Source organism: Oryx dammah, unplaced genomic scaffold (genome assembly GCF_014754425.2).
Source record: "Oryx dammah isolate SB20612 unplaced genomic scaffold, SCBI_Odam_1.1 HiC_scaffold_23, whole genome shotgun sequence".
NCBI classification, from domain to species: Eukaryota; Metazoa; Chordata; class Mammalia; order Artiodactyla; family Bovidae; genus Oryx; species Oryx dammah.
Genome location: NW_024070207.1, coordinates 117,149,712 through 117,174,355, shown reverse-complemented (window position 1 = coordinate 117,174,355; position 24,644 = coordinate 117,149,712). Strand labels below are relative to the sequence as shown.

Genomic DNA, 24,644 nt, shown 5'->3' with positions numbered 1-24,644 from the left:
GAGGAGCAGAAGGGGTGCCTCTCTGATTGTGGCTAGGGAACATGTATATTCTGTGAAGTATGTGTACACTGAGTGCCTATATTTTCCTTGGTGTTTTAGGAGTGGTTTTCTGCATAAACTAAAAATAAATGGTCATCAGCATGGGTTTAGTGCTGTGGTTTGGGTTCGCAGTGCTTTTTTTAGGATGGTATTTTCCTTTGGGACAGTAAGCTGATCTAGCAAGAGTGGAAGAGTATGTCACCTGAATCTATTTCACTTGTGAATGAATTCTGTCTTTTTGACATGTGCTACTATGTCTTTATTCATCACTTTTTGTAGAGTTGAAAGTGAGAAGCAAGCAGCAGATCCATAGAGTGTGGTAAAGGGTGCTACATATCCTTCCTTTCATTAATTGCTGCTGAAGAAACTATCTTTAAGGACCTTCTAACAACTTTTGGCAGAAAATGTTGACAAATGTCTCTGTGCACAGTTTCATTTTTTACCTCGTTGTGCTGGATAGTTCAGAGCATACCTTTCCATATGGTGCATCTCAGGACTCGCTGAGTGACTGAAACTACTTGTAACATTGATTTGCCCTTCTCTTAGAGAATTAGATGGTCTTTAGTGTCCATTCAACCTCAAGATGCAAATACCATGAGACATTGGCTTCTTCCTTCAGTTTTTAGGGTAATTAAAAGCCCTATTCCTCCTGACCCACATATAAACAAGTGAGAACTTATTTTTCCAATAGTCCAGCATTAGCTTTACGAGAGATTGGTTAACCAAGTGTTTATTGAATTTCCACTATTTATCTCCTGCTAAGCTTTAGTTCAGGGGCTTCCCAGGTGGCACAGTGGTAAAGAGTCTGCCTGCCAATGCAGGATACACAAGAGAAGCTAGTTTGACCCCTAGGTTGTAAAGATCCCCTGGAGTAGGAAATGGCAACCCACTCAGGTATTCTTGTCTGGAAAATCCCACAGACAGAGGAGCCTGATGGGATATAGTCCACAGGGTCACAAAGAGTTGGACATGACTGAACATGTGTGCATTACTACCAAAAGCTTTAGTTCCATCCTTATCCTTCTTTGGCTATGATTTCTACTTATTTAAATTATTCAGTTTAGTCACTCAGTCATGTCTGACTCTTTGTAACCCCATGGACTGTAGCACGCCAGGCCTCCCTGTCCATCACCAAATCCCAGAGCTTGCTCAAACTCATGTCCACTGAGTCAGTGATGCCATCCAACCATCTCATCCTCTGTTGTCATCTTCTCCTCCTGCCTTCAATTTTTCCCAACATCAGGGTCTTTTCAGATGAATCAGTTCTTTGCATCAGGTGGCCAAAGTAATGGAGTTTCAACTTTAGCATCATTCCTTCCAAAGAACACCCAGGACTGATCTCCTTTAGAAGGGACTCTCAAGAGTCTTCTCCAACACCACAGTTCAAAAGCATCAGTTCTTCAGTGCTCAGCTTTCTTTATAGTCCAACCCTCACATCCATATAAGACTACTGGACAAACCATAGCTTTGATTAGACAGATCTTTGTTGGCAAAGTAATGTCTCTGCTTTTCAATATGCTGTCTAGGTTGGTTATAGCTTTTCTTCCAAGGAGTAAGCGTCTTTTAATTTCATGGCTGCAGTCACCATCTGCAGTGATTTTGGAGCCCAAGAAAATAAAGTCTGTCACTGTTTCCATTGTTTCCCCATCTGTTTGCATGAAGTGATGAGACTGGATGCTATGATCTTAGTTTTTTTAATGTTGAGTTTTAAGCTAACTTTTTCACTCTCCTCTTTCACTTTCATCAAGAGGCTCTTGAGTTCTTCTTCACTTTCTGCCATAAGGGTGGTGTCATCTGCGTGTATGAGGTTATTGATATTTCTCCCAGCAATCTTGATTCCAGCTTGTGCTTCATCCAGTCCAGCATTTCTCATGATGTAGTCTGCATATAAGTTAAATAAGCAGGGTGACAATATATAGCCTTGATGTACTCCTTTCCCTATTTGGAACCAGTTTGTTGTTCCATGTCCATTTCTAACTGTTGCTTCCTGACCGGCATACAGATTTTTCAGGAGGCAGGTAAGGTGGTCTGGTATTCCCATCTCTTTCAGAATTTTTCCACGGTTTGTGGTGATCCACAGAGTCAAAGGCTTTGGCATAGTCAATAAAGCAGAAGTAGATGTTTTTCTGGAACTCCCTTGGTTTTTTTGATGATCCAACAGATGTTGGCAATTTGATCTCTCATTCCTCTGCCTTTTCTATATCCAGCTTGAACATCTGGAAGTTCACGGTTCATGAACTGTTGAAGCCTGGCTTGGAGAATTTTGAGCATCGCTTTGCTAACATGTGAGATGAGCAATTGTGTGGTAGTTTGAGCATTCTTTGGCATTTCCTTTCTTTGGGATTGGAATGAAAACTGACCTTTTCCAGTCCTGTGGCCACTGCTGAGTTTTCCAAATTTGCTGGCATATTGAGTGCAGCACTTTCACAGCATCATCTTTCAGGATTTGAAATAGCTCAACTGGAATTCCATCAGCTCCACCAGCTTTGTTCGTAGTGATACTTCCTAAGGCCTACTTGACCTCGCATTCCAGGATGTCTCCCTCTAGGTGAGTGATCACACCATCCTGGTTATCTGGGTCATGAAGATCTTTTTTTGTATAGTTCTCTTGTGTATTCTTGGCACCTCTTCTTAATATCTTCTGCTTCTGTTAGGTCCATACCATTTCTGTCCTTTATTGTGCCCATCTTTGCATGAAATGTTCCCTTGATGTCTCTAATTTTCTTGAAGAGCTCTCTAGTCTTTCCCATTCTATTGTTTTCCTCTCTTTCTTTGCATTGATCACTGAGGAAGCCTTTCTTACCTCTCCTTGCTATTCTTTGGACTCGACTTCCCAGCAAACTTGACTTCCCAGCAGGAAGTTGTGCTTGATGTCCCAGCAGGAACACAGGACCGCGGCCACAGTCCTGGGCTGCTGGAGTGCGGGATTTAAATTACTGTGTTTATTGAGCATCTACAATACAGCACGAATTTGTGCTATGTTCTTTCTCGGTTTTCTTTTTCTATTTTTTTTTTGTGGCCATGGTGTGCAGGAAGTGGTATCTTGTTTCCCCAACCAGGGATTGAGCCCAGGCCCCCTGCATTGGAAGTAGAGTCTTAACCACTGGACCTCCTTGGAAGCCCCTTAAGTGCTTTCAATATATTAGTTAATCTTCACAAAAATCCTATGATATAGGTGCAGATATTTTGTTGTTATTGTTCAGTTGCAAAGTCGTGCCTGACTCTTTGTAACCCCATGGACTGCAGTGTGCCAGGCTCTCCTGTCCTTCACTATCTTCTAGAATTTGCTCAGATTCACGTCCATTGAGTTGGTATGCTGTCAATCTCATTCTCTGCCGCCCCGTTCTATTAACCTTTTAGAAAAGCAGATGAGGAAATTGAACCATACAGAGGATAAGCAAGTCACCCATGGTGACATAGTTGGTAAACAGTAGAGCCAAGGTCCGTTTTCTGAAGGTGTCTCCCCTTTCCTGTAGTTGCAGTCAAAGTATCTGTGTGCATGGGAAGACAGGGATCCATTGCACTGGCAATTGAGACTTTCACCACATACCCTAGAAGGACCTAGATGAGCTGACTCCTGATTTGCACCAACAGTAAAACTGTCACAGCAGAATTAGTGGACATTTCGGAGGTGCTTATCTACCAGCTACTGGTTTCCGAGTAGGGCTTGGGAGTCACCTGGATGAATGCGTGAAAGACTTGTCTGAAAAGGCTTTTGTGACCAATCTCCTTATGTTTCTCCTGCTGCGCAAGTGACAGTAGTTACTTCCTGGTTGTGAACTGTGCTGCATTATCAGCAGTTCTTATCTGAGCTACTCAGTGTGGGTTTCCTGCTTGCTCTGGGGCTTGGTGACTGAGGAGCTGATGGGGTTCTGGGAATGCTCAAGTCACTGTTAATGGAGACTGCTTCTTTGTCTACCAGATTTCCCATCACATTGTAAACACTGAGCCCAGCGCTCAGCCCAAGTCTCCAGCTCAGCTGCCTAAGTATGGAGATTTCAGACTCCAGAAACAGGTGTGTAAGAAAAGCAGGCAGGAAAAACCCTTCACCACTTCCCTCCCCCATGCTCCCCTCACCCACTGTATGTGGGACACTAGAGGGAGTGTTGGGTGATTGGTACATGATGGTGCATTGTTTTTGTGCCATGTCAAATTCCTAATATTGGCTCTAGGAGTAAATCACCTAACCACCTGTATGGGGCACCTGTATGTTTCAATCTTTCCCAAACTACTTTTGATAAAGTAGCCTCCTGGGAGATAGTAATAGAGCTCTGTGGTAAGATGAATTTGCTGCCTCTGTACCTGCTCTGGGAGATTCACAGTGCGCACAAGCCCATTAAAGGCTTTGAAGTTCTGCAGTAAAGAAACCTGGTCAATTTTGTTAAAGCTGGCAGTTTTCTAGCTTGTGTGACCATTCATCCCTTTATTTATGAAATACCTGTTAATATCCTAAGGACTTAGTGGTTAGGACACATTATTATACACCAGCCTTAAGGTGTTGGTAAGAACATTTCCAGACATCTTTAATCTGTCACCTCATCTCTGTATTATGTGATTAAAGTTAAATTTTTATATCTTATGCCAATAGCTTTCCTTGGAAGAGATGAGAATGAAAACAAGAGTTTATCACACATTAGCTTGGGATTGTAGTGTTTTTTTATTTGCTGTGTTTTCTTCATTCCTCCTTCTCTCATGAGGTTATTTTTACCACTTCACAACAAATTTTATTACAGAGAACTTAAATACTTGGAGTTATTCTTTTTCTCTGGTAAAATAAAAAAATAAATGTTTCTTGGTGTGTATGGACAATCAAGCTTACTTTGGAAAAAAAATATATATATACTTAAATACAGAGACTTCTTCTATGGGGCTTAAAACTGTAGTCCTTGGGGGAGAAACCAAGAAGCCTGATATAATTAAAATAATTATATTTATTAGTAGATTTGAAAAGAGATTAAGTTTAAAAATTTTTGAATTATTTTTTGATTTAACATTTTCATATTATTTAACTTGATAAATGGACAAGACTAGACATAATAAATGAGAAAACATTTTATTTCTCCAAAAAGTACACTGTTTAAAAAACGATTTGGCCAATCAGTGATTTACTATCTGGTTTTAAGTATATAAGAGAGTTTGTATATTGCAGATATGTGCACAAAGATATATAGATAGATAAGACTTTAGATAGATAGATCATTCCTATGTATACCAAAAGTCCATCTCTACTTTTATCAAGTGAGAGATATGAGGTGTAGGTTTTCAGAATAAAATGCAGTGTAGCTGACCCATGTTTAGACCAGACATCACCATGATATGAACATCTGGATTAAGTTATCCAGATGGGGCCCTGGAGTTAGGAGAATGAATAAATTCAAAGAAACCAATCTTATTTCTTATACTATATGGAAAACCGAAAGTGAAGTTGCTAAGTCATGTCCAACTCTTTGTGACACCATGGACTGTAGCCTACCACGCTCCTCCGTCCATGGGATTTTCCAGGCAAGAGTACTGGAGTGGTTTGCCATTTCCTTCTCCAAAGGGTCTTCCCGACCCAAGGATCAAACCCGTGTGTCCTGCTTTGTAGGCAGACGCTTTACCATCTGAGCACCATAGGTAAGATCAAGAAGGGCCAAGTAGTATATAAAGAATCAAATGTTTTGGTTCCATGTTTTCCTGTGGACAGGCCAGAGAGCAGGGTGTGGTATTTTGGCTCAGGCTAGAAGCCAGAGGTAACACTTTTTTTTTTTTAAAGACTGATTCATAGTGTAAATGGTAAAAAAGCAATCACAAGTTCTATATGGAGCAGTATTAAAATGAGAGTTAAATTTATTCGTTCATTGTTTGTATGCATAAAAAGTACGTAAAATGCCATCAACAGGGTTGGTACTTGTCTTTTTTTTTTAACTTTAATTTTTTTTTAATTTTAATTTTTACTTTATTTTACTTTACAATACCAAGGGACACATACAGACTGAAAGTGAAGGGCTGGAAAAAGATATTCCACGCAAATAGAGACCAAAAGAAAGCAGGAGTGGCAATACTCATATCCGATAAAATAGACTTTAAAACAAAGGCTGTGAAAAGAGACAAAGAAGGCCACTACATAATGATCAAAGGATCAATCCAAGAAGAAGATATAACAATTATAAATATATATGCACCCAATATAGGAGCACCGCAATATGTAAGACAAATGCTAACAAGTATGAAAGGGGAAATTAACAATAACACAATAATAGAGGGAGACTTTAATACCCCACTCACACCTATGGACAGATCAACTAAACAGAAAATTAACAAAGAAACGCAAACTTTAAATGATACAATAGACCAGTTAGACCTAATTGATATCTATAGGACATTTCACCCCAAAACAATGAATTTCACCTTTTTCTCAAGTGCTCATGGAACCTTCTCCAGGATAGATCACATCCTGGGCCATAAATCTAACCTTGATAAATTAAAAAAAATCAAAATCATTCCAAGCATCTTTTCGGACCATAATGCATTAAGATTAGATCTCAATTACAGGAGAAAAAATATTAAAAATCCCAACATATGGAGGCTGAACAACACGCTTCTGAATAACCAACAAATCACAGAAGAAATCAAAAAAGAAATCAAAATATGCATAGAAACTAATGAAAATGAAAACACAACAACCCAAAACCTATGGGACACTATAAAAGCAGTGCTAAGAGGAAAGTTCATAGCAATACAGGCATACCTCAAGAAACAAGAACAAAGTCAAATAAGTAACCTAACTCTACACCTAAAGCAACTAGAAAAGGAAGAAATGGAGAACCCCAGAGTTAGCAGAAGGAAAGAAATCTTAAAAATTAGGGCAGAATTAAATGCAAAAGAAACAAAAGAGACCATAGCAAAAATCAACAAAGTCAAAAGCTGGTTCTTTGAGAAGATAAATAAAATTGACAAACCATTAGCCAGACTCATCAAGAAACAGAGAAAAATCAAATCAATAAAATTAGAAATGAAAATGGAGAGATCACAACAGACAACACAGAAATACAAAGGATCATAAGAGACTACTGTCAGTAATTATATGCCAATAAAATGGACAATGTGGAAGAAATGGACAAATTCTTAGAAAAGTACAGCTTTCCAAAACTGAACCAGGAAGAAATAGAAAATCTTAACAGACCCATTACAAGCACGGAAATTGAAAGTGTAATCAGAAATCTTCCAGCAAACAAAAGCCCAGGTCCAGACGGCTTCACAGCTGAATTCTACCAAAAATTTAGAGAAGAGCTAACACCTATCCTACTCAAACTCTTCCAGAAAATTGCAGAGGAAGGTAAACTTCCAAACTCATTCTATGAGGCCACCATCACCCTAATAACCAAAACCTGACAAAGATGCTACAAAAAAAGAAAACTACAGGCCAATATCACTGATGAACATAGATGCAAAAATCCTCAACAAAATTCTAGCAATCAGAATCCAACAACACATTAAAAAGATCATACACCATGACCAAGTGGGCTTTATCCCAGGGATGCAAGGATTCTTCAATATCCGCAAATCAATCAATGGTACTTGTCTTGTAGGTCTGTTTTCTGTTCAGGGCCTGTATGGTACTTCAATAGCCAAATCTCTTTAATAGCGTTGATCTCATGCCAGATTTTTTTTTAATTTATTTATTTTAATTGGAGGCTAATTACTTTACAATATTGTATTGGTTTTGCCGTACATCAACATGAATCTGCCACGGGTGCACACGTGTTCCCCATCCTGAACCCCCCTCCCACCTCCCTCCCCATACCATCCCTCTGGGTCATCCCAGTACACCAGCCCCGAGCATCCTGTATCATGCATTGAACCTGGACTTCTCCTGCCAAATTTCTTATGGTAATTGTGATAGAACCACAGCTTCAGTGTAATTATGTTTAATAAAGAGAAGATTTTTTTTTTGTCCAAAGGGTAATCTTTTCAGTTTTATATTAGCACCACATTTGATGAATTGGGGCTCCATCTAGACTCATGTGCTCTGAATTTTCCTACTTATATCACTAATTTCTTACCTTTTAATGGCAAGTGCTCTTTGCAAGCAATGAGGTGAGCACTACAATAGCACTGTGGGATGAATCACTATGGAAGAAGCCTTTTAGCAGTACTTCTAAGCTCTGAGAAACCAGGAGGGCTTCATGGAAGTTCTGAGGTTACCAGTTAAATTGAGTTTTACAGAAACAAGAGAACTTTTCTTTTCAATGGCTGAAGAATTCAGAGCATTACTATAGAGAAAAAGCAAATGCAAAGAAACAGGCTTAAGAGAAGTCCCTGTGTGTTGGTGGAACTGCCCACAATTTGGAAAGCCTAGTAGATTTTAGGTGAGAGAGATTTCGTGTTTGAATGTGGCAGTAAAGAGTAGCTGGCCTGCTCAATTGAGACCTGGTGGTGCCAAAGCTATGAGAGAGGGACCTCCTGACCCTAGAGTCCTGTCTGGGGAACAGCCCCTGAGGGCACAGCACAGGGTATAACACAGCCCAGCGGAGCTTATCTTTGCAGACATTGCCATCATCTGAGACGGAGGAGGAGTTCAATCTACTGAGGCCTGGGCCCCATCCTCAGAACCTATGGTGTGGGGTGAGGCCTGAGCACTGGGAGTTTGTAGAAGTTCCCCAGGTGATTCTGAAAGTGCAGTCAGAATTGAGAAGCACTGAACTAAGGTGAGAGGAAGGAATGTTCAAAGAAGTTGCGAATATAGGGGATTTGTCAGTGCTCTGCCCTGACTTTTTAAAGGGCATGGTGGGAGGCTTTCTCAAGTTGGGGGGATTGGAGGCATGAAGTCCAGCTAGGATACATCCAGACCCTGTGGGGACAGGAATCCCAATCACAGTGAATGGCCTAGGGGTCTTGGGCTTCAAATGATGATTGATTTTAGCAGGGTCAGAGGGTATGATGGGAAGGTCTTGCTGGAAGAACTAGTTGCTGTGTGCCTCTGGTCATGTGTGTACTGTTGTGAAGAAGTAGCATTGAACACAGATGGCCTTGAAAAGAAATCATAGTCCATTCAGCTAATTTGTCATCTAACTTTGTCATCTGGCTAGGATCAGGTCTCTAAGGCAATACTGAACCCACTGGGAATATGCTGGGCATGATACTTTACTTCAAAGCCAAATTTCTTAGATACAACTTGATATAAAATACTCTCTTTATTTCATTTGGAAGGAAAGACTGAAGTTCATTTAAATTCAAATGGCAGTGAGGTTCCTGAAGTTCTGAAATATTTGATACTCCATGCTTTAAAAAAAAATAAATACATTGTTTTTATAAATTAATATCTTATCATTTCAAGTGTGCTTTTCACAAGTTAATATATAGCTGATAATACAAAATAGTAAGTTCTCCTGGGAGACATTAAGAGTTTTAGATCTCTCTCTCTTTTTTGACATTACTACTGATTATGTAAGTGTCTTATAGTGTTCTGTAGTATGTTTTTAGAATGTAAATTTGATTAAAGTATAGCATGCATACTGAATCCATTTAAAATGCATGTTAAATACATTTTTAGGAGAGTAAAATGAAATATATCATTGGTAGCTTTCAAATATCTATAGGAAAACAGCAAGAAACATTGTGTGTAAGCAATATAGAAATGTCACAGCTTCTAAAATTTTGTGCCTTTATTCTTTATCAAATTAAAACTCAGAAGGCATATATCACATATCATGAGATCTTTTATAATATATTCAGATGATCTCATATAATGTACATTAGTTACATCACCTCAATATATTGGTTATGTAGATGAATCATGTTTGTAAGCTTTCCAAGGTATATACAACATCCTGATTTTTACTCATGAAAATATAAATTTAGTATATGCCAAGAGGTAGTCTTCTATGTATTTATGTATTGGAAACTCAGTAATTATTTGAAGGCATTTTTCTTCCAAATTATTACTCTGTTCTGTCCTACAGTGCATGCTGAAGATTAGCTGAAAATCACAATATGTTAGTGAGTGTTTTAGTGATTACAGAAAGAAGATCTAGGCCCAGGATTTATCTTTATTTGCAATGATGAAAGAACATAATGAAAGCTATACAACATTATACAAGTGTGTCTGTCTGTGGTCTTATCCTTAGCCCTGCTATTGTGTAGCTCTATGGCTTTGTGGGAAGTAAGCAAATCCAACTGACAGACCTACTATCTCTTCTAGGAAATGAGAAGATTAGTCTAGATAGATCCTCTTAGTTCTTAAGGTGTCAGATTTTATGTTGTATTCCTCTGTCCAGAGAAAATTTTGTTGAAAATATAGATGAAACATCAGAAAACATAACTGAGTACAAGATGGCTTGGACTAATCTTTCCCTGCTTCCCTCCCACTTCCCTCTAAATACAATTAAAAACTCTAGGCATAATATGGCAGAAAGAGGATTTTAAAAGATGTAAAGAGGAAAGCAAGCCAGCTAGGGCCTCAGGACTTGAGGAACAGCATAGTAGTGAGTTCCCTGAGTTTTTAAAAAATCTTTCACATATCCTGGACTGGGCACAGGAAAAGCCTGCAACCCAGACCACTGACAGATGTGAACAGAAAGAAAATGTACTATCTAGCCGGAGGACTGGGAAAGAGGTAGCTAAGCTGGTTATAAACTTTTTTTTGACAATACTTAACTCTACCCCAGTCAAACACCATGGTTGCTTCTCCCTCCAGTGTCAGCAGAGACCTACTGGGGAGGTATCTTGCCCCTTATGTGGTAGCAGTAGACATCCCAGAGTGGTGCTTTCTTAGCCAGCAGAGATGGCTTCAGCAGAGATTAAGGGGGAATCTAGTCTCTTAACTGTGACTGATGGCAGCAGATAGCCTGGGGAGGCATGTTACACCCTCCCAGATGGTGTCACTGGAGACTGAAACATTCCCAGATAAGAAAACCCAAAGAATTTGTCACTAGTAGACTTGCCCTATAAAAAATGCTAAACAATGTTCTCCAGGCTGAAATAAAAGGATATTAAACAGTACCTTGAGGCTATAAAAAGAAATTAAGAAAGGTGAAGGTAGTTACATAGGTAAATACAAAAGCCAGTAAATAATTTAAAATCTATGTTAATGGGCACACATGTATAAAGATGTTGGTTTTGAGAATAGTAATACAGGGTGGCAGCAGAGCTATACAGGACCAGAGGTATGTGTACTATTGATACTAAGTTGGTATTAATTCAAACTTGTTATAAAGTTAATACGTTAACTGTAATTCTGAGGGTAACTACTAAGGAAAAACCTAAAAAAAGAAGGTTGAGAACAAAACAGGTATGCTGCTGCTGCTAAGTCGCTTCAGTCGTGTCCGACTCTGTGCGACCCCATAGACGGAAGCCCACCAGGCTCCTCTGTCCCTGGGATTCTCCAGGCAAGAACACTGGAGTGGGTTGCCATTTCCTTCTCCAGTGCATGAAAGAGAAAAGGGAAAGTGAAGTCGCTCAGTCATGCCCAACTCTTAGCGACCCCATGGACTGGAGCCTACCAGGCTCCTCCGTCCATGGGATTCTCCAGGCAAGAGTACTGGAGTGGGATGCCATTGCCTTAGACATGAAAACAAACAGCAATTGGAAGAAGTAAATCTTTCCTTTTAGTAATTGCTTTAAATTATATAGATTAAAATCTCCAATTAAAAGGCAGAGACAGAATTGATTTAAAAATTATTCAAATATGTGCTGTCTACAGTAGACTTCACTTTAGATCCGTTGATACAAACTGATTGAAAGTGAAAGGATAGAAAAAGATATAACATACAAATAGTAACCAAAAGAGAGCTGGCATATATATGCTAATATCAGACCAAAATAAACTTAATGACAGAAATTGTTACAGGAGGCGTAGAATGACATTATGTATTGATAAAAGAATCAATACATTAATATGTTAAAAATTATAAACCTATACACACCTAACAACAGAGCCTTAAAATATATGAAGCAGAACCAACAGAATTGAAGGGAATAATAACCAATTCTACAATAATAGAGACTTTAATACATCACTTTCATCAATGGATTGACAACTAGGCAGAAGACAAATGAGAAAATAGAGGCCCAATAGACATCTATAGAACCCTCTACTCAACAATAGCCTATACATTTTCCCTCAAGTGCACATGTGACATTCTCTAGGATAGACAGTATGTTAGGCCACAAAACAAGTCTCAACACATTTTAAAAAACTGAAATCATATAGAGTATCTTCTTTGACCACAGTGGAATGAAACTAGAATTCAATAAAAAGTAAAACTGGAAGATGCAGTAATATGGAAATTAGATGACATATCCTTACAGAAAACAGTGGATCTTAACGGATACACAAAACAACTAGATGTAAATTAAGATATCAAAAAACATTAATCATGAGGGGAGGACAGTACAAATGCAGGGTTGTTAAATTAAGAGATCAGCGATTTAAAACAATCATGTATATATTATTTGTATGATATTTATAGCTTATTTTATATATTGCTATATAAAAACTTCATGGTAACCACAAACCAAAAATCAATATTAGATGTACACACAAAAAGGAAAAAGGAATCCAAACATAATGCTGAAGATAGTCATCAGATCACAAGAGAACAAAAGAAGAAGAAAGGAACTTAAAAGTCTTAAAAAAACACCCCAAACAGTTAACAAAATATATTTTCTACAGGACACTCACTGTAGAGCTAAAGACACACACACACACACACACACACACACTGAAAGTGAGAGGATGGAACAAGATATTTCATGTAAATGAAAATGACAAGAAAGCAGGAGCATTTACACTCATATCAGACAAAATAGACTTTAAAACAAAGGCTATAACAGAAACCAAAGAAGGGCATTATAAGACAAAGGAATCAGTACAAGAAAGGATATTATACTTTATGTACACAATACAGGGGCACCTAAATATATAAAGGAAATATTACCAGATATCCACAGATAAATTGCCAATAATACAATAATAGTATGAGAACTTACACCCCCACATACATCAAGGGATAGATCATGCAAAAAATTAGTAAGGTAACAGTGGTCTTAAATGACACAGTAGACCAATGGACTTAATAAATATTAAGGACATTTCATCTAAAAAGAGCAGAATATACATTCTTTTCAAGTGCACATGGAACGTTCTCCAGGATAGACCACAAAGTAGGCCACAAAGGAAGTCTCAATAAGAGGATAGAAATTATGTAAAGCATTTTTTCCAACCACAGTAGTATGAAAGGGAAATCAATTACAGAAAAAAAACAAGACAAGCAAAACACATGGAGAGTAAACAACATGCTAGTAAAAAACCAATAGATCAATGACAAGATCAAAGAGTAAAAGAGAAAATACCTCAAGACAAGTAAAAATAGAAACACAACTTTCTAAAATCTGTGGGATGCAGCAAAAGCAGTTCCTTAAGGAAAGTTATATGGATACATGCCTTCCTTAAGGCCTAAACAATCTAAAGGAGTTAGAAAAAGACCAAACATATTCCAGTCAGCAGAAGGAAGGAAATCATAAAGATCAGAGAAGAAATAAATAGACCAAAAAAATAACATACCCCACATTAGAAAATAGGAAACCAAGAGTTGTTCTTTGAAAAGGTAAACAAAATTATAAGCCTTTAGCCAGGCTCATCAAGAAGAGAGAGAACCCAAATGAACAACATAAGATATGAAAGAGGAGAAATAACAACCAGTTTCACAGAGATTGAAAAAATAATAAGAGAATGCTACAGATAGTTATATGCCAATGAATTGGGCATCCTAGAAGAAATGGACAAGTTTCTAGAAACATAAAACTTGCCAAAACTGAATCAGGAAGAACAGACAATTTGAACAGGCCTATCACTAATAGTGAAATTGAGTTTGTAATTAAAAAACAAAACCTCCCAGCAAACAAAAGTCCTGGATCAGCAGCTTCAAAGGGAAATTCTTCCAAATGTAAGAGGAGCTACTAGTTATCTTCAAACTATTCCAAAAATTTTAAGAGGACAGAACACTCCTAAATTCATTCTACGAGGCCACCATTACCCTGTTACCAAAACCAGAGAAAGACATTGCCAAAAAAAGCCAGAGAGCAACATCTTTGATGAATGTAGATGCAAAAATCTCAATAAAATATTACTAAACTCAATCCAGCAATATATAAAAAGAATCATACACCATGATCAACTGGGGTATATTCTAGGATGCAAAGATGTTTTAGTATTCACAAATCAATGTGATATACACTATCTTAACAAAAGGAAGGATCATGATCACATAATCATCTCAATAGATGCACAAAAAGCCTTTGACAAAATTCAGTATCAATTCATGATTGAAAAAATTGTCATCAAAGTTGGTGTAGAGGGACTATATCTCAATGTAATAAAGGCTCTTTATGACAAACCCACAGTAAGCATCATCCTTAGTGGTGGAAAGCTAAAAGGATTTCCTCTAAAGATAAGAAACAAGACAAGGAAACCCACTCTTGTCACTTCTGTTTAACATAGTATTGGAAGTCCTGACAACAGCAATCAGAGAAGAAAAAGAAATAAAAAGCATCCAAATTGGAAGGGAAGAAGTAAAACTATTTGCAGATGACCTGATAGTGTACATAGAAAACCCTAAAGGCTCCACCTCAAAACTATTAGAACTAATTAATGAATTCAGTGAACTTGCAGGATACAAGATTAATATACAAAAATCTATTTGTTTTCTGTATATTAATAATGAACTATTGGAAAGTGAAAGTAAAAAAAATTGCATCAAAAAGAACAAAATACCTAGGAATAAACTTAAGGTGAAAGACTTATACTCTGAAAACTCTAAAACATTGATGAAAGAAATTGAAGATGATACAATGAATTGGAAAGATATCCCATGTTCTTATATTGTTAGAATTAATATTGTTAAAATATCTATACTACCCAAAGCAATCTATAGATTTAATGCAATTACTATCAGAATTCCCATGATATTTTTCATAGAACTAGAATAAATAATCCTGAAATTCACATGGAACCACAGAAGACCTCGAATTGTTAAAGCAATCTTGAGGGAAAAAAGAATAAAGTTGGAGGTTTTGCTCATAAACTCATGCACCCTGAGTGCAAAGCCACAGTAATCAGAATAGCATGGTACTGGCACAGAAACAGACACGTAGATCAATAGAACAGAGAGCCCAGAACTTATGCATGTATGGTCAGTTAATCTATGACAAAGGAGGCAAGAATATACAATGGAGAAAAGATAATCTCTTCAGTAAATAGTGTTGTAAAAACTGGATAGCTACATGTAAAAGAATGAAATTAGGACATTTTCTCACACCATATACAAAAATAAGCTTTAAATGGTTTCATGATCTACCTATAAGAACTGAAACCAGAAAACTAGAATAATCCTTGACATAAGTAAGAGCAATATATTTTTGAATCTGTTCCCTAAGACAAAAGAAATAAAAGCAAAAATATACAAAAGGGACCAAGTTAAAGTTAAAAGCTTTTGCATAGCAAAGGGAATAATCAGCAAAACAAAAAGACAACCTAATTAATGGGAAAAAATAATTTGTAAATTATATGACCAACAAGGGACTGATATCCAGGATAAATACCCATACAACTTGATATTTTAATAAAAGTAACCTTATTAGAAGATGGGTAGAAAACTTGAATAGACATTTTTCCAAAGAAGATAGGCAGATGGTCAACAGGCACATGAAGAGGTGGTCAATGTTGCTAATTATTGGAGAAATGCAATCAAAACCATGATGAAACATCACCTCACACCTGTCAGAATGGCTATCATCAAAATGACCACAAATAGAAAATGTTGACGAGGATGTAGAGGAAGGGCAACTCTAGTACATTGTCAATAGAAGTGTAAATTGGTGCAGTTACTTTGAAAAATAGTATGGAGGTTTTTTTTCTCAAAAAAGTAAAAATAGAACTACTCTATGATCCAGCAATTCTACTTTTGAGTATACATCTTAAAAAAAAAAATGAAAAAACAAATTCAAAAAGATACATGCACTCCAGTGTTCACAGCAGCATTATTTATAAGATACAAAAGCAACCTAAGTATCCATCAACAGAGTAATGGTTAAAGAAGTGGTGTGAGTGTATATACATACACACATATATACATACATACATGCATACACACAGGAATATTACTCAGCCATAAAAAAGAATAAAATTCTACCATTTATAGCAATGTGAGTGGACTTAAGAGAATATTATGCTTAGTGAAGTAAGTCAGACAAATACTATGTTATCACTTATGTGTGGGATCTGCAAAGCAAACGAATGTATATAGTAAAACAGACTCACAGTTAAAGAAAACTAGTGGATACCACAGGGAGAGGGAAGTAAAGACGTACAAGATAGGCATATGGGATTAATAGGTATAAACTACTGTGTATAAAATAGATTAGCAACAAGGGTTATGATTAGACACAGCACAGGAAATTATAGTCATTATTTTGTAATAACCTTAAATGGAGTATAGTTTATAAAAATGCTGAATCACTATGCTGTACACCTTAAACTAATATAGTATCATAAAAAAAGAAGAGAAACTAGCTGAACCCAAAGCTAGCAGAAGGAAAGACATAATAAAGAGTGGAGATAAATAGAGAATAGGAAAATAAGCAAAAAGTCATTGAAATCATAAGTTGGGTTTCTGAGATCAGCAAAATGGATAAACCTTTAGCTTTACTGACCAAGAATGTAATTAATCTTATGTTGTCCTCTAGTTAAAATAAAAGGCTGTATTTTAAATTAAAATAGGTTATGATAAATATATCTCTCATTATAGATCACACTGTTTTGAATTTATCAAGGCTGAAGATTCAAGTAGATTATTCTGCTTTGTGTAAGACCTTTTTTCTTGTGTTGACTTTGCCAGTACATTTTACTCTATGATACCTAGTTGTAGAATTGTTTCATAGTTTACTCAGAGTTAATTGTAATCCTAGGTTGGTATACCATGAAGAAGCCCTTGTTGTTTAGATAGAATTTTGAAAGTTCTGAAAGTCCTCTTATAAGGACTTATTAAAGAAATTTGAAAAGTAGTATTTTCAAACAGTTGACTCCGCATGAGAATTTCAAAAACCAAAGGAAATGGCTATAGTGAGAAGTTCAGGGAGAAGAGGGAGTGACAATATATTGAGATTGGAATAGAGGAGGAAAGATTAATTATAATTCCCTCCTTTAAAAGGACCACTCATACAGGGTTATCATTAAGTAATTAGCCTCCAATTAAAATAAATAAATTAAAAAAAAGACCACTCAAAGTGTGCCATCTTTCAACAAATGCTATTAGAATTTTCCCCAAGAACTAGTTGAAAAGAAAGAAAAAATTCTATATGACATTTATTTTAGTATTAAATAAAAATTAAAACAGGACAGACAACACAGATGTCCGAGAAGAAGGGTCTGGTTAAGAGTATTGTATGTATATCCACCTAATAGAATATTAGACAGCCATTCTTTGGAAGGAATGATGCTAAAGCTGAAACTCCAGTACTTTGGCCACCTCATGCGAAGAGTTGACTCATTGGAAAAGACTGATGCTGGGAGGGATTGGGGGCAGGAGGAGAAGGGGACGACAGAGGATGAGATGGCTGGATGGCATCACGGACTCGATGGACGTGAGTCTGAGTGAACTCTGGGAGTTGGTGATGGACAGGGAGGCCTGACGTGCTGCAGTTCATGGGGTCGCTAAGAGTCGGACACAACTGAGCGACTGAACTGAACTGAACTGAGAATGACTACATGGAGAATAGTAGAAATATCTGAATACAGAAAATTGATTGTACCACATAAAAGTATTTAGTAGACTTTGATAATAAGGTGTTCTTATCTCTGAAGGTGATCCTGAAGGTTTTGGCCATTATGCTGTGGTCAGAGTTTGAATTCCTTTCCCATTGTTGCTGGCCAATGTTGTCTTCTCATTGGGCCATTGAAGTTAATTCTTCGGTGAATTTCCACTAATTCTTTTTATTAGTCTAAAAGGGTCACTTAAGTAATTAATATATAATTTAGCTATCTCATCTTAGTAAAGTAATGCTCAAAATTCTCCAAGCCAGGCTTCAGTAATACGTGAACCATGAACTTCCAGATGTTCAAGCTGGTTTTAGAAAAGGCAGAGGAACCAGAGATCAAATTGCCGACATCCACTGGATCATCAAAAAAGCAAGAGAGTTCCAGAAAAACATCTATTTCTGCTTTCTTGACTATGCCAAAGCCTTTGACTGTGTGGATCACCACAAACTGTGGAAAATTCTGAAAGAGATGGGAATACCAGACCACCTGACCTGCCTCTTGAGAAACCTGTATGCAGGTCAGGAAGCAACAATTAGAACTGAACATGGAACAACAGACTGGTTCCAAATAGAGAAAGGAGTACGTCAAGGCTGTATATTGTCACCCTGCTTATTTAACTTCTATGCAGAGTACATCATGAGAAACCCTGGACTGGAAGAAGCACAAGCTGGAATCAAGATTGCCGGGAGAAATATCAGTAACCTCAGATATGCAGATGACACCACCCTTATGGCAGAGAGTGAAGAGGAACTAAAAAGCCTCTTGATGAAAGTGAAAGAGGAGAGTGAAAAAGTTGGCTTAAAGCTCAACATTGAGAAAATGAAGATCATGGCATCCAGTCCCATCACTTCATGGCAAATAGATGGGGAAACAGTGGAAACAGTGTCAGATTTTATTTTTTGGGGCTCCAAAATCACTGCAGATGGTGACTGCAGCCATGAAATTAAAAGATGCTTACTCCTTGGAAGGAAGGTTATGACCAACCTAGACAGCATATTAAAAAGCAGAGGCATTACTTTGCCAACAAAGGTCCATCTAGTCAAGGCTATGGTTTTTCCTGTGGTCATGTATGGATGTGAGAGTTGGACTGTGAAGGAGGCTGAGCGCTGAAGAATTGATGCTTTTGAACTGTGTGTTGGAGAAGACTCTTGAGAGTCCCTTGGACTGCAAGGAGATCCAACCAGTCCATCCTAAAGGAGATCAGCCCTGGGTGTTCATTGGAAGGACTGATGCTAAAGCTGAAACTCCAATACTTTGGCTACCTCATGTGAAGAGTTGACTCATTGGAAAAGACTCTGATGCTGAAAGGGATTGGGGGCAGGAGGAGAAGGGGACGACAGAGGATGAGATGGCTGGATGGCATCACCGGCTCGATGGACATGAGTTTGAGTGAACTCCGGGAGTTAGTGATGGACAGGGAGGCCTGGAGTGCTGTGGTTCATGGGGTCGCAAAGAGTCGGACACGACTGAGCGACTGAAATGAACTGATTTCATCTTATGATAACTTGTTTATATAAGTGCATTTTCTATTTTGAGGAGACTCTGTGTGAGCAGTAGGTATATGAATTTGGGTATCCTTGAATGTCTCTGTATGTTTCAATCATAAATGTCACATGTTTACTGTTTACCATTTGGAAGTAGACTCCTAAGTAATTGGTAGGAGTTTAAACAGCTGTTTTGGTGGGGAAATTAAGCAGTTTTTCTTACAAAGATTTGCTCTTTAAACTAAAGATTGATCGAGAGAAAGGAAAAAAGTGTTATGAGAAGCAAAATAAAGTCAAAGCTCTATCGTAATAAAATGGCTTTTGGAAGCTACTTTTAAGAAACCATGCTCCAAACCAAACTTGTGATGAAGCATATAATGTTGCATAATCATAAAGTTATGATAACTCTAGCAGTTTTGAGGCTCAAAGAAACCCTTTACTGAAATACATCATCTAATATTTTTTTAAATCCATCTATGTTCTCTGAATAGTAGACTCTTATTGCCCTTTCTCTTAAGTGGTTATTTTGCTGCATGTAGAATTCTAAGTTGAAGGTTATTTTCCCTCAGCATTTTGAATGTATTACCTTTTTCTTGTCTGGCATTTTCTTTTCTTGCTGCTGAGTATTCTGTGAATCTATGTGGCGTTCCTTTGGAGTGAGTATCTTTTCTCTTTGGTGGCTTTTAAAATTTTATTTTCAGTGTTCTGTTGCAACTTCACTGTGATGTGTCTGGGTATAGATTTAAACTGATTTATTCTAGATGATGATTGGTATGCACTTTCCATCTGGAAAATCATGTCTTTAATTTTAGAGCACTCTCAGTCATGTCTTTGCAGGTTCTTATTCCTTACTTATTTCTTCTATTTTCTTCTGAAACTCATTAGGTATGTTTCTATGTCTGTCAACACATTTTATTTATAGTTATGGCTCTTCATCTTTTTATGTCATGATCTCTCTGGGTTGGCTGTGGATGAAATCTTTGACTTCCAAACTTATAACTCTTTTTAAGTAACTGTATATGATTCCAGGTTTTGTAGTCCATTCTTTTTTATGTCAGTCTGTTCTTGTTTTGCTTTTCCCAGTTTCTGTTTCATAGTTCTCAGTTCCTTTTTGGGATGTATTCCCTACTTTTAACTTTGTGGGTTCTAAATAAAATTATTTTAAAGTTACTTATTTTCAACTTGTTCTGTCTTCATTTTTGTCAGAAGTAAATTCTTAGAGCTGTGTTTTTTCCTTTCATATTTTTCTTTGAAATTTGCTTAACAGTTTTATTTGAAATTGGAGTTTAAATTTCATTCTCATTTCTCCGAGCTCCTCCATTTCTAGCAGTTCAGTGGTGTCTCTGCCAACCATACCCCACAGCCCTGCACCCATGGGCCTCTAGTCTAGGGCTAGTGCTTCTTCTTGAGGTCCAGCACTTCCTTCCAGTACAAATGTCAGGGATCGTGCAGATGATACCAGGTGGTGGCTGATCCCAAGACTGGGCTACAATGTTGTATCTGCTTCTGCTTCCTTTCCTAAGTAGGCAGCCCTGAACACCTTCAGAGACTTCTTCCTGGCGTTGTAGGTTTACAGGTAGTGAAGTGTCACCTTAGTCTCTGGCTTCAGGGAATGATCTTATTATGGGCCCCCTGCCTCATGTGGGGCATTTAAATCCCTTACTTTGCTGTATTTGAGCACTCAGCTCCCTCCACCTACTTCTGAACCCTTAGCCTTGCCTACCAATTTGTGATTTGGCCCCACAAGGATCTTTATCTTGCTGCTGAGTGGGTCTCAGTCTTTATTTTAACACTTTTTTGCTTGTGCTGTCATCTATCATTGCATAGCATTTTATGGAACAGAAAGTTGAAGTTCAGAAAGTAGAAGTGAGGTACTTAGAGCCTCATAGCTAGTAAGTGACAGTGCTAGCTTTTGTAGAAGAGGAAAACTGGGAAAGGTTTCTGGGGAGGTGCTTGAAATTTAATGATAAACCTTAAAGAGAAAGAAAAAATTATTCATTGCACATCATAAAAAGTAACTATAGATCTGCTAAGCACAAGTTAATATGGATTTTCAGTCTCTGTGCCCATTTTATAAATATGAAGTATTTCCTAACGTTAAGCTAAAATGTTTATTTTTAAAGTGCCTTCCCCAGTGCAGACTTATGTTCATCTTTGCCAAAAGAGCTTTCACGTTTTGGTCACTGGGCCATATTTGGTATAGCAGAAAGCCAAGTGTATTTCATATCCTGCTTTCAAAGAGGGGAAAAAAAGAGGCAGAAGTTTTACATCATAAATAATTATTGTTTATGCATTTCAAAATTGATTTTAAAAGTATACAAACCATTAAGGCTTTGTGATTATTTACTTTATTAATTTATCAAGTACGTATAGTGCTTACGTGCCAGATGCTCTTCTAAGTGCTTTATAAATATTAACTCATTTAATCCTAGCAACCATGTATAGTAGGTTCTGTTGCTGTCCTCAATTTGCAGATAAGCAAACTAAGGCACAAAGAACTTCAGAAATTTGCCCAGAGCAAGTAAAGCCTGAAGCTGCCATTCTGACCCAGACTATCTAGACTCTGAGTGCCACCTCCTCCTACTGTGCATAGTGTCTCAGAGTTATTTTCTTAACCTCTCTCTTCTTAACAACAGAGTTGACACATTATCACTGATACATTTTATATTCTGAAACCTCTTAATAAATTAGCTTCATCCCACCACTAGTAGCTTGTTTTCCTTCTCCTTATTATATTTTGTTTGTGATGTTACTATGTAAAGCTTACTATGCTAGGATCACTCCTCTGAAAGATTCCTTAAGTTCATCTACTCAGTTCATCAGGTGTTAATGAAAGGTGATTATGAGAGGCCCACACTTGGCTGAGAACTATAGGAACACAATGGTTGTGATGTGGTCCTTCTCCTTCAGCTCCTTCATTCTCACCCATCATCTGAAAGCAGTTATGCCTAATGCCCTCCAGCCCATGGTCTCTCTTGGTGCATCTATATAACTGTCATTTTTTGTGTGTCTCATCTAAACCCATTTCCTCATGCTCTATGGTCAAGGGTTGTAGGTGATAGCTGGACACCATGGTTTGTATAACTAACAAGATAGCCCAGTGTTTGCCCTGGGAGGCAGCTATGCCTGATTTCTAGGTTCCTGAACAATGGAATTTTTATTTCTCTTGTCTGACCCCTATCTCCCACCACACAGTGACAGAAACCAGGAAGCACCCCTAAGTGTCAGGGGAGAAGCAAGTGCAGAAGCAGAGCAGGATGGGAGGGTGCCCCCTGTGCTGTGGTGTCTGTCATTAGGAGTGGATGGTGAAGAACACACAGAGCGCAGGCCTAGGGAGGAAGCCTGACAGAATAGTTAAGAACATGGACTTAGGGTACAAATCCTCTCTCTGCCTCTTACTGGCTGCGTGTCTTTGGACAAGTTTACTTAGCCTCTCTGTGTCTGTTTCACTATCTGTGAAATGAGTATAGTAGTAGTGTGTACTCTCATAAGGTTTTGATGGTCAAGATCTCTAAAGCACTTAGGATGGTCCTTGGCATATGGTCAGCTCTCACGACAGTGAGCTGTTATAATTATCAGTACAGGCCCAGTGAAGCAGAGGTGGAGTCTAGCTGGCAAACAGAATTACAGATTCAGGACAGCCAGAACTTTGTGATCACAAGCCCAGAATGAGTACCAGACTGAGTTGTGTTAGAATCATTTTCTTTCCCACATCTGTGATTTTTCATGGCTGGCCTACATCAGGGGTCAACAAACTACAATCTGTAGGTGAAATCCACATTTTCATCTGTTACCTTAAGTAGTGGAAATGATAAGGAAAGGAACCAGCATAAAGACAGTCTCCCATAAGCTTTTAACCCATCATCTCCTAACATGAGGATTGTGATGCCTACGTCTGTAGTTTGCAGCTTTACCTGGAGGACCGTTATCTGACCAAGATACTCTTTCAGACTTCACTAGCAGAACCTTGAGCAAATATCCTTTATTCATCTGACAGCTTCAAAGGCTTGCTGTGAGTGGACCTTCCCAACTCTGTTTCTCAACCATGATTAGAAGAAATTGACTAAGGCCTTGCCTTCAAGGTGAGGAAGAGGGAAAGAAGCCTGTCCTGGGAAAATAGGATGAACGAGTTCTTTCTTCCTGTCTCCTGAATACCCTGCTCTGCTCAGCAAGTTCTGTAGGTATTCCTTACTGGTGTGCTGGTGAGTCTCTCCGATGAAAGAAAAAGCTACTATTTGTAGCCATTGCTGACATCCGTGTTGTAAATATTTCCACTATGGCTGATTGCAGGCACAGTGGAAGGGCTGTACGTCATCACTGGCTCATTGGTACCAGCCTGCTCTGTTGTAGACAGCTTTACTTTACCACTGAATCTTTGTGTCAGGATTCTCTGTGCCAGGGGATAGGGTTTTTGTTTTTTTTTTTGTGGAGTTTGTTTGTTTTCAAATCTAGGGACTGTTCCAGCCCGGTCCCAAAATGTTAGAAACAAGGCCATGTTTTTGACTAGAAATGAATCTTCCTCCTTGTTTTCATTTAACTTGTGCCACTAGGTGGCACTTTAAGGACATTACAGGAAATTGGCTTTACTGGATTTATTTTGTAACTTCTTATTCAAGTATAATATGTATCAGTAGGTACACATTGAATGTGCATCTCAGTGAATTTTCACAAGCTCAACACATGTGTTATTGGCACTTATATCAAGAAGCAGAATATTACTGGCACCCAGAAAGTCCCTCTTATGCTATTTTTCAGTTCCAATTCTTATTATTGGGGTTCCCGCTGTTCTGACTCCTAACAGCATAGATGAGTTTTACTTGTTTCCTGCCTTATATAAGTGGACCCATAAGTGTATACTCTTGTGTCTGGCCTCTCCTTACATGCTGTTTGTATGATCAATCCAGATTGTTGTATGCAGTTGTAGATCAGTGCTGTGTAGTATTTCATTGTGTATACAAATATATCACTGTTTTCTACTATTGATGGATATTTGGGTGGTTTTCAAATTTTGGCAGTTATAAATAATGCTGCTGTGGATGTTCATGTACAAGTTTTTGAGTGGATGTGTGTTTTCATTTCTCTCGGGTCTATCCCTAGGAGTAGAATTTCTGGGTCATGTGGTAAGCATATGTTTGGCTTTAGTGGATGCTGCCAAATGGTTTTATAAAGTGTACTGATTTATACTCCATCAACAGTATTCTCATTTCACTTCTACATCTTCATCAATACTGAGTTTATTTTATGGCTGATTCCTAACTCTTACATAATTTTTATAGCTACCTCTCTAGCCAGCTATTTCTAATTGAATTTTTTTCTGAAGTCAC

The 24,644-nt window shown here is 37.9% G+C and overlaps 1 protein-coding gene across 2 annotated transcripts in view; it reads left to right on the top strand.

Moving 5' to 3' along the window:
• The window catches only part of REPS2 (RALBP1 associated Eps domain containing 2), a 251,685-nt gene that overhangs the window by 184,756 nt on the left and 42,285 nt on the right, over nucleotides 1-24,644 (top strand). The gene's annotated exons all lie outside the window — the stretch shown is intronic.